Source organism: Nanorana parkeri, unplaced genomic scaffold (assembly GCF_000935625.1).
Source record: "Nanorana parkeri isolate BGI_ZX_2015 unplaced genomic scaffold, ASM93562v1 scaffold3365, whole genome shotgun sequence".
Classification (NCBI taxonomy): domain Eukaryota; kingdom Metazoa; phylum Chordata; class Amphibia; order Anura; family Dicroglossidae; genus Nanorana; species Nanorana parkeri.
In genome coordinates this window covers 9,627-18,831 of record NW_017309633.1, presented here as the reverse complement: position 1 = coordinate 18,831, position 9,205 = coordinate 9,627, and the positions used below count along the sequence as shown (strand labels likewise).

General features: G+C 45.1%; 1 long non-coding RNA gene across 1 annotated transcript in view; it reads left to right on the top strand.

The window, feature by feature from the left end:
• The first annotated feature begins 4,866 nt into the window (after positions 1 to 4,866).
• LOC108803072 overlaps positions 4,867 to 9,205 on the top strand; it is a 6,656-nt gene continuing 2,317 nt past the window's right edge. Inside the window, exon 1 of the long non-coding RNA XR_001942259.1 lies at positions 4,867 to 4,926. This is a non-coding gene — a long non-coding RNA (uncharacterized LOC108803072). The remainder of the gene's footprint in view (positions 4,927 to 9,205) is intronic.

Sequence of the window (9,205 nt, the reverse complement as noted above, 5' to 3'; positions counted from 1 at the left end):
GTATATAGCGAGCTATTGCCTGCTATATACTGAGAGCGCCGCAGCCGAGATCCACCCAGCTGGCTGATAGGCAGAGCCCGCTGTCAATCTAGAGACAGAGCCAGCTTTGCCCGCCCACTCCCCTGTCCGTTCCTCCAGTCAGTGCTGGAGGATCAGAGAGGGAAACACCCGGGCGGGGAACAGTAACTGACAGTCAACACTCTCTGCAGGGAGATGATCGGAAAGTGAGCGAGCGACTGTATGTGTTCGCTCACTTCCCGATTAATAGAGCCAACGTGTGACAGTTTCCTTGTCACACATCGGCTCCAACTATGAGGCTGGGTGATTTTCACTCTCCTCATAGTTCTCCTTTAATGCTTTCTGGGCTAGATTTTGGAATGACGTTTGGTTGCCTGGAACGCCCTGCCCGCATTGGGGCCGGCTTACTTATTTGCCGAGTTGGAAGGGGCGTGGCAGGCCATTGAAGTGAATGGCACCATAGCCACGCCCTCCGGCCGTAATGCGATCGCCCGCACGGGATCGCAAGGCACATTGTGCTTGCATTGCATTCGGGTGCGGTGCGATAGAAATTCTACAAGCACTAATTTGATCGCGTCCATCGGGCTGAGTGACCCGATGGAGGCAGGGCTTAGTGACGGCGCGCTGGTCGCAGGACTAAGTTACGACGCGCTGGACGCAGGGCTTAGTGATGATGCTCTGGACGCAGGGCTTAGTGATGACTACTCGCTTGACGCAGGGCTTAGTGACGAAGCGCTGGACGCAGGACTCAGTGACGACACGCTGGACGCAGGGCTTAGTGGCGACGTGCTGGACCCACCTGAGAGTGACCCTGCAGAGCCCACCATAGATGCTGCACAGCCCATCTTAGACTGTCTATGGTGGGCTCTGAAGGGGTCTCAGGTGGGCTGGTAAGGGCTGCATCCCCCTCCCAGCTCCTCTTACCTGCACACCATGCCTCCTCTCCCCTGGACTGACCGGAAGTTACGTCACTAACGTGACATCACTTCTGCAAGTCCGCCTTCAGACGAGCAGCGTCGCTGATGCGGCCCCAGCTTGTCTCGAAGCCACTGGAGTGGCAATGCTGGGCCCTGCGCAGCTAGGGCCAGGCCTCCACCGCTGCTCCTGCGGGGGCCCTGCCGCCTCCTCGCCCTTCACTGTCAGCCGATACTCATGTAAGGGTCCCGTGCAGGCCCCGGAGGCTGCCCGGGCTCCTTATATGGCTATCTGCCGTACCGCCCTGACGGCGGCCCTGTTTAGAACAACTACTTAAACAATAGGCAACAGGCTATTCAGCAAATGGCAACCTGGTATCAGAATCCGTTTCCCCTGGGCAACAAGGGTCTGATGAATTAAAGAACAGTGTGGATGGTCTATCTGGGGTGTGGGGCATTTAGAGGTGGCATTCACAATTGATTTTTACCCTTGAAATGGTGTGGAGGCCATATTGGAGGGGGGGGGGAACCAAATTTGATAGCAAATGGCAACCTGCTATCAGAATCTGTTTCCCCTGGACAACAAGGGTCTGATGAATTAAAGAACAGTGTGGATGGTCTATCTGGGGTGTGGGGCATTTAGAGGTGGCATTCACAATTGATTTTTATCCTTGAAATGGTGTGGAGGCCATATTGGAGGGGGGGGGGGGAACCAAATTTGATAGCAAATGGCAACCTGCTATCAGAATCTGTTTCCCCTGGACAACAAGGGTCTGATGAATTGAAGAACAGTGAGGATGGTCTATCTGGGGTGTGGGGCATTTAGAGGTGGCATACACAATTGATTTTGTCCCTTGAAATGGCGTAGAGGCCATATTGGAGGGGGGAACCACATTTGATAGCAGATGGCAACCTGCTATTGTGGCAGCAGACAAAATGGCTACGCTTAACAAAATGGCCCACGGTTTAAATAGATTGTTTTTTTTGTATCTACATATATGACCCTGTGACTTCTGCCCTACAGTGTAATTTTGCAAGTACAAATGCTGAGTGCGGAATCTTGTGACTTAGGTCCCCCTACCCCTTCTCTCAAAACTGTAATAGTAATTAGTCATGAGTTTATGACAAAAGGTTGTGACAGGATACATAAACCATAAATGGTAAAATTGCAAATGCTGCTTGCTGATTGGCTTAGAGCTGTATAAGGAAAGAGACGTATTGGAAATGTGTAATGTGACTTAAGGCTCACTCTGGTTTTGGAGACAGTAGTCCCCTGGGTCTAGATCTGCGCAGAGAATAAAGAAGATTTGTATTCCTGAAGTCTGTGTCCGGAGTCCATTGCTGGTTTCCAGAAGCTGTTTCCCGCTACACTATCACAATCCGTTTCCCCTGGACAACAAGGGTCTGATGAATTGAGGAACAGTGAGGATGATCTATCTGGGGTGTGGGGCACACAGAGGTGGCATACACAATTGATTTTGTCCCTTGAAATGGCGTAGAGGCCATATTGGAGGGGGGAACCACATTTGATAGCAAATGGCAACTTGCTATCAGAATCGGTTTCCCCTGGACAACAAGGGTCTGATGAATTGAGGAACAGTGAGGGTGATCTATCTGTGATCTGGGGCATGCTTATAATGAGTATTGCTGATTAAGATTATCATTGTTGATTACAATGAGCAGTATGGATTACGATCGGGTGTATTGATTAAGATTATAAGTGTGGATTAGGATGAGTGGACTATGATGAGTGGACTATGATGAGCGGTAAGGATTATGATGAGCGGTAAGGATTATGATGAGCGGTAAGGATTATGATGAGCAGTGCGGACTATGATGAGCGGATTATGATGAGCGGTGCTGATTATGATGAGCAGTGCGGACTATGATGAGAAGATTGCGGATGAGCGGTGCAGATTATGATGAGTAACTCGGACTATGATGAACGGTGTGGATTATAATGAGCGGATTATGATGAGCAGTGCGGACTATGATGAGAAGATCCGGATGAGCGGTGCTGATTATGATGAGTAACTCGGACTATGATGAGCGGTGCAGATTATAATGAGCGGATTATGATGAGCAGTGCGGACTATGATGAGAGGATTGCGGATGAGCGGTGCAGATTATGAGTAACTTGGACTATGCTGAGCGCTGCGGATTATGATGAGCGATGCGGATTATGATGAGCAGATTATGATGCGTGGATTATGATGAGCGCTGCGGATTATGACAAGAGCTGCAGACTACGATGTGCGGATTATGACAATGTGCGGATTATGATGTGCGGATTATGACAAGCGCTGCGGATTATGATAAACTGCGAATTATGAGAAGCGCTGCGGATTATGATAAACACTGCGGATTATGATAAGCGATCTCCTCTCATTTTAGAGGATTTCTCTTATGTGTCAACAAAGCGAGTGTCCCTGTTAGAAGATTTCTCCTGTAACATTAACAAAAAGGGAAAAAACTGACTGAGGTTTTAACTAACCCTTCCCTGCTCTATCCATAGCTGGGGAAAAAAAATGTAGATATAGATACATATATTTGTGTGTGTGTTCTGTGTGACTGTCATTGTCTGTTCCAACATGTTGTCTAAATCATGGTTCACTGTCATAGAGACTGTGGTACCAATACTGATTGTTCTTTTTCTGGTACTAAAATCATTTTGGGTGTTGCTGCCATTAAAAGCTCCAAAATGTATCGGTTGACATTTCTTGAGCGATTTGCTGCTTCTCCGGAAGACATACATTGGGTTCTGAGCTCCGGAGCACTCGGCTCCCTTGCTTAGGGGGCCACATGCTTGCTAAATTATGCCTGTATGTAGAGGCCCTTAGGATTGGAAGGGCCCCAGTGCTGATACGTCAAATAATGAGAAACAAACCTGTGTAACCTAATTTGTGTACTAACTGTAAAAGCAAATATTAAGTTTACCTTTTCTCTCTACAGGTGGCTGGAAACTTCCATTTTGCTCCTGGTAAAAGCTTCCAGCAGTCTCACGTCCACGGTAAATAGCTTTTTACTTTTCAGTTACAAACAAAATAATTGTGTTCTATATTTAGACAAAGAGTTTGAGGTCTAATGACTGATGACTCTGATAGAAAATAGTATAATTAAGTGCATAGAACATAGATGTTGTGTAAACGACGGCAATCAGAAATCCACTGTGAGAGGTTTGCTGCTCCATGCTACTGAACTACACCTCTTTTCGCACCGAATGCTACAATATATATTGCACTGTTGGCTGCTCAGTTTGATATACATTTCACAGGATCTGAGCAAGAAAACAAACAAGGAGACTATGTGGGCTCGGAGTAATCATACAGTTGGGCAAAAAAGTATTTAGTCAGCCACCAATTATGCAAGAGAGGCCTGTAATTGGCATCATAGGTAGACCTCAACTTTGAGAGACAAAATGAGAAAACAAATCCAGACAAATCACATTGGCTGATTTGGAACTAATTTATTTGCAAATTATGGTGAAAAATAAGTATTTGGTCAATATCAAAAGGTCATCTCAATACTTTGTTATATATCCTTTGTTGGCAATGACAGAGGTCAAACGTGTCCTGTACGTCTTCACAAGGTTGGCACACACTGTTGCTGGTATGCTGGCCCATTCCTCCATGCAGATCTCCTCTAGAGCAGTGATGTTTTGGGGCTGTCGCTGGGCAACACGGACTTTCAACTCCCTCCAAAGGTTTTCTATGGGGTTGTTTCTCCGGAAGACATACATTGGGTTCTGAGCTCCGGAGCACTCGGCTCCCTTGCTTAGGGGGCCACATGCTTGCTAAATTATGCCTGTATGTAGAGGCCCTTAGGATTGGAAGGGCCCCAGTGCTGATACGTCAAATAATGAGAAACAAACCTGTGTAACCTAATTTGTGTACTAACTGTAAAAGCAAATATTAAGTTTACCTTTTCTCTCTACAGGTGGCTGGAAACTTCCATTTTGCTCCTGGTAAAAGCTTCCAGCAGTCTCACGTCCACGGTAAATAGCTTTTTACTTTTCAGTTACAAACAAAATAATTGTGTTCTATATTTAGACAAAGAGTTTGAGGTCTAATGACTGATGACTCTGATAGAAAATAGTATAATTAAGTGCATAGAACATAGATGTTGTGTAAACGACGGCAATCAGAAATCCACTGTGAGAGGTTTGCTGCTCCATGCTACTGAACTACACCTCTTTTCGCACCGAATGCTACAATATATATTGCACTGTTGGTCCACGGGGTGAGATCTTGCGTGGAGCCCCAGATCGAGGGAGATTATCAGTGGTCTTGTATGTCTTCCATTTTCTAATTATTGCTCCCACAGTTGATTTGTTCACACCAAGCTGCTTGCCTATTGCAGATTCAGTCTTCCCAGCCTGGTGCAGGTCTACAATTTTGTTTCTGGTGTCCTTCGACAGCTCTTTGGTCTTCACCATAAAGGAGTTTGGAGTGTGACTGTTTGAGGTTGTAGACAGTTATCTTTTATACTGATAAACAAGAATTATGCCTAGTTCATTTAAATGGCAAATGAGATGAATGAAAATACATTGCACTTAATCTGTACAAGTTCCCGGTATGTCTTACTTTTATTTTTGTGGTTTTCTTTGTTTTGTTTTTAGTGTGTTTTGCGAAGCCCATTGATTGCATTGACTATTCTATATTTGAGTTGTATTGCCCTGCAACCCATGGCTTTCATTCGTTACAGAATAAAATACAACTAAACATCACTGATGTCTAACTCTGAGATATAAAGCTGTACTATTAAAGCAAGATTGGAGATTAGGAATGTTATAAATGCCCTAATTCTATTTAAAAATGGCTGGTCCTTACTCTCATCTGCTCTGCCTCTGATATTCAAACTTATTGAGTGTCAGAGACAGTTTGTTTGAATTTGTTTGTTGTCATTCCTCCTCCATGCAGGGTGGTATACTGGCTATGAAACGGGGTGTGTGTGTGTGTGTTCCATTGCAGAACACTTAAATGTATTAAATATTTATTATTTGCAGGGTTAATCACAAGTTCCAGGACTTTTGGCTACCCTCGATGCCTATCAGTTTATGCTGCTCCGGGTGGGATTCGTGGTCCAGGCCTCTCTCGCCTCATCTGCTTCGGTGACTGTGACCAGGGTGCTGTGCCTGGACGGCCCTGCAGAGATGCACACACACACTGACCCATTTGAATGACAACCTCCCTCTCCTGAAGAATATATACCACATCCATTACAGCGCCCCTAAGCGCAAAACGTTGAGAGAAAACTAGGCTCCTCCTCTGTTAAACCTTCAAAAACGCTGTATCATGTCAAATTACAAACAATCATGTCTCTGTTAAGTCTGATTATCTAATCAGGTTAATTATGTCTAATCACGGCTTTCTACTATCATGCATTGTAATTCTATCAATCATGTTATTCACATATATATGAAGGACAGAACAGAAATGAAGTGAGCTTTTCAGGGAGATATACAAATTGTATATCTCCTTTACATTTCTCTTTTTTTATTTTCTCACCTACCTGCCTCAGTCAGTCCTTGCCTCGTGCCAGTCTGCCTCTTTCTGGATGTCCTGGACGTGAGTGAAGCACCCGTCCGCACAGCCTCACGTCCTCCAGGGAAGTCTGTGACATGTCACGCTATGCGGGCGGGGGCCGGGGGAGGAGCTACCTTTAGGATGCGATCGTGCAGATCGCATAGGACAATACGTTATGGCATTGCCGTATGCGGCGCTGCCATAACGTATTATACTATGCGATCCGATAGGCAATTTTCTGCGGGCAGTGGGCTTAAGGGGCAGATACTTCGGGCCCCACAACCTTTATTGGGCCCGGGGCAAGTGCCCTCTTTGCCCTGCGTTAAAGACGGCCCTGGTTGCGACCCACTTTTGGGTCAAGACCCACCAGTTGAGAACCACGGTCCTAGATTGTTGCCTTCTCCAATCCCTTCACCCTTTTTGTGAATAATCCTGTTAGAGTGCAGTTTGGTTACGCTCCTTTTCTGGTCTTATGCTCCCATTAGGGAGATTTCCCTTCACTTCCTGACCTAGAGATGCATAAAGTGAGAGAATTCACTCTAAAATGAGGATAAATTTCCTCTTCAGCAGTTGACACCCAAGCAGGTGTTCCATTAAAGGATTTCCACTCTGTTCCTATTCCAGTGACGATGGCAACATTTCCCACTACTTTCTGTCCCACTGACATTATTTACCAGGACACAGAGAGTTCAATATCTCTCCATGAAGGGCAAAGACGGCAATAAAAACCTGACAGGTTTTTTTTTTCACAAGTAAATTTTTATTGTAATTATACATGTCAAAGTTACAGACAATAATCAAGTATAGCAAACAGTAGAATATACACAAAGTGAAGTCATGAGTTTAGGTGGGGATGGAGAGGAGGGGTTCCAGGGAACAAGCCGTGATATACATTGTAGGGAGTAGCCTTGTGTACAGCTAGCCTGTTCCACTATTAAGCCCTAAGAGGCATGAGCGGTGCTTGCATGGCGTTGAAGCCCGAGCGTTTGTAAAAAGTTGTAATAATGTCTTTTGAGGTGACTGAGCTTGGGGCCCCCAGTGAGGTCAGTCTATGGTTATGTTGCAGGCCTAAGAGGGCGTTCAGAGCTGTACAGGTATGACAGGGCTAATTTTAGGAAGTTAACTTAGTGGAGGGGGGGAGGAGAGAGAAAAAAAAAAGGGGGAATTATATTCAGGGCTATTAGCGAGCTAGAAAAGGGGGAGGTGTCAGAGGGTAAGGAGGATAGGGGAGAAGGGGATGGAAGGTTGGAGAAGAGTAGGCCCTGATAATCCCTCCTATGTCCAAACATTCCTGGTCAGGCTGTCTCCGAAAAAAAACAAAGGGTTTGGCTTTGGATACAATTCCATCCTCCTAGGACACTAGCAAAAGTCTGAAGCGTGCTGGTAGTACTAGGGGATATCCTGGACTGGTTTACAATTGGTTGTCCCTCAATGGGCAGGAAAGAAAAAGGATTTGGCTTTCAATACTTTAAATAAACGTCACATGACCTTTTTATTTAAATGTTGTTGATGCCTTTATCGTGAAGAGGGTTATGCTCTGTAGGTATGAATATGCCTGATAAATCATTGCTATTTTACTTTTTTTGTTGTCCACTGGTTGAATGTGATGCATTTTCTGTTTCTAATGATGGCAAATGAATTTCCCTTCTTCACCTTACCCACATGCGGGTAAATAAGATTTGGTACCATTGTGTAATTAAGCAATTCTTTCTCTCCTCTCTCCCTGCCTCCTCTGTGCAGTACATGCTGTTGAGAGTAAGTCCGCAACTCTTGTATATTTACAATCCATAATGTTCTGGGCAGCCTGTGATGTCACTTCCTCTGTTACAACACTGCAGTTTCTGGACAGCTTGTGATGTCACTTCCTGCACTGCAGTTTCCATTCACTTAGCCCACCTAGTCTCCCTTTTCTCTGCCTGCACTGAGACTATTTGTAGCAGGAATGTAATATTGAATTTATGAATAAACCCTTCAGGTATTGGAATTGACTCTTCATAATTCTGGGGAAAACAGGAAAATGTTTAGATTTCTTAATAACATTAATCTGTACTTGCCTCTCTCTCTGCAGACTGACATCAGAATTTGGTGCAGGCCCTAGAGGTGCCTGTAGATCTCCTTTGTTATCGGAGTTTCCCCGGGAGGCCCAAAATCAAGCATGCGGTGTTCTGTCAGTGATGTACCTGGGCAATCAATGTGATGTACAACCTCACTGATCAACAAAGCATTGCCAGAGGGGATGAGGACAACCTTCAGCTTCCTATTTGAAAGAGATATTGCATACAACTGCTTCCCTAGTTTTGGGGCTCCTATAACGGAGAGCAAAATTCTGATTCTGACAGTTTGCTCCAAGACAATCCAGGCCTACGCTATAGTTAAGCTGTGGCCAGGCTATGGACATTCAAGTCTCCACTCGCTGTAGTTACAGATCACATCCACCGAGTCTTTTACATGTATTACCTGGATCTTGTGCTGATTTGTCCTTTTATTGGATTGCTGCCTTTGTACAACTATGAAACCACAAGGCAACACTATGATGGGAATTTATCAAGACTGGAGCAGACAAAATCTGGAGAAGCTGTGCATGGCAACCAATCGGCTTCTCTCTTTCATTTTCAAATCTCAGCTGAACAAACTGAAGAGAAAAGCTGATTGGTTACTGCTCCATATTCTGTCCCAGTTTTGATAAATTCCCCCCCATTGTGATATTTTTATCAGGCTGCAGGCACTTTTATTTGTACGGAACATGCA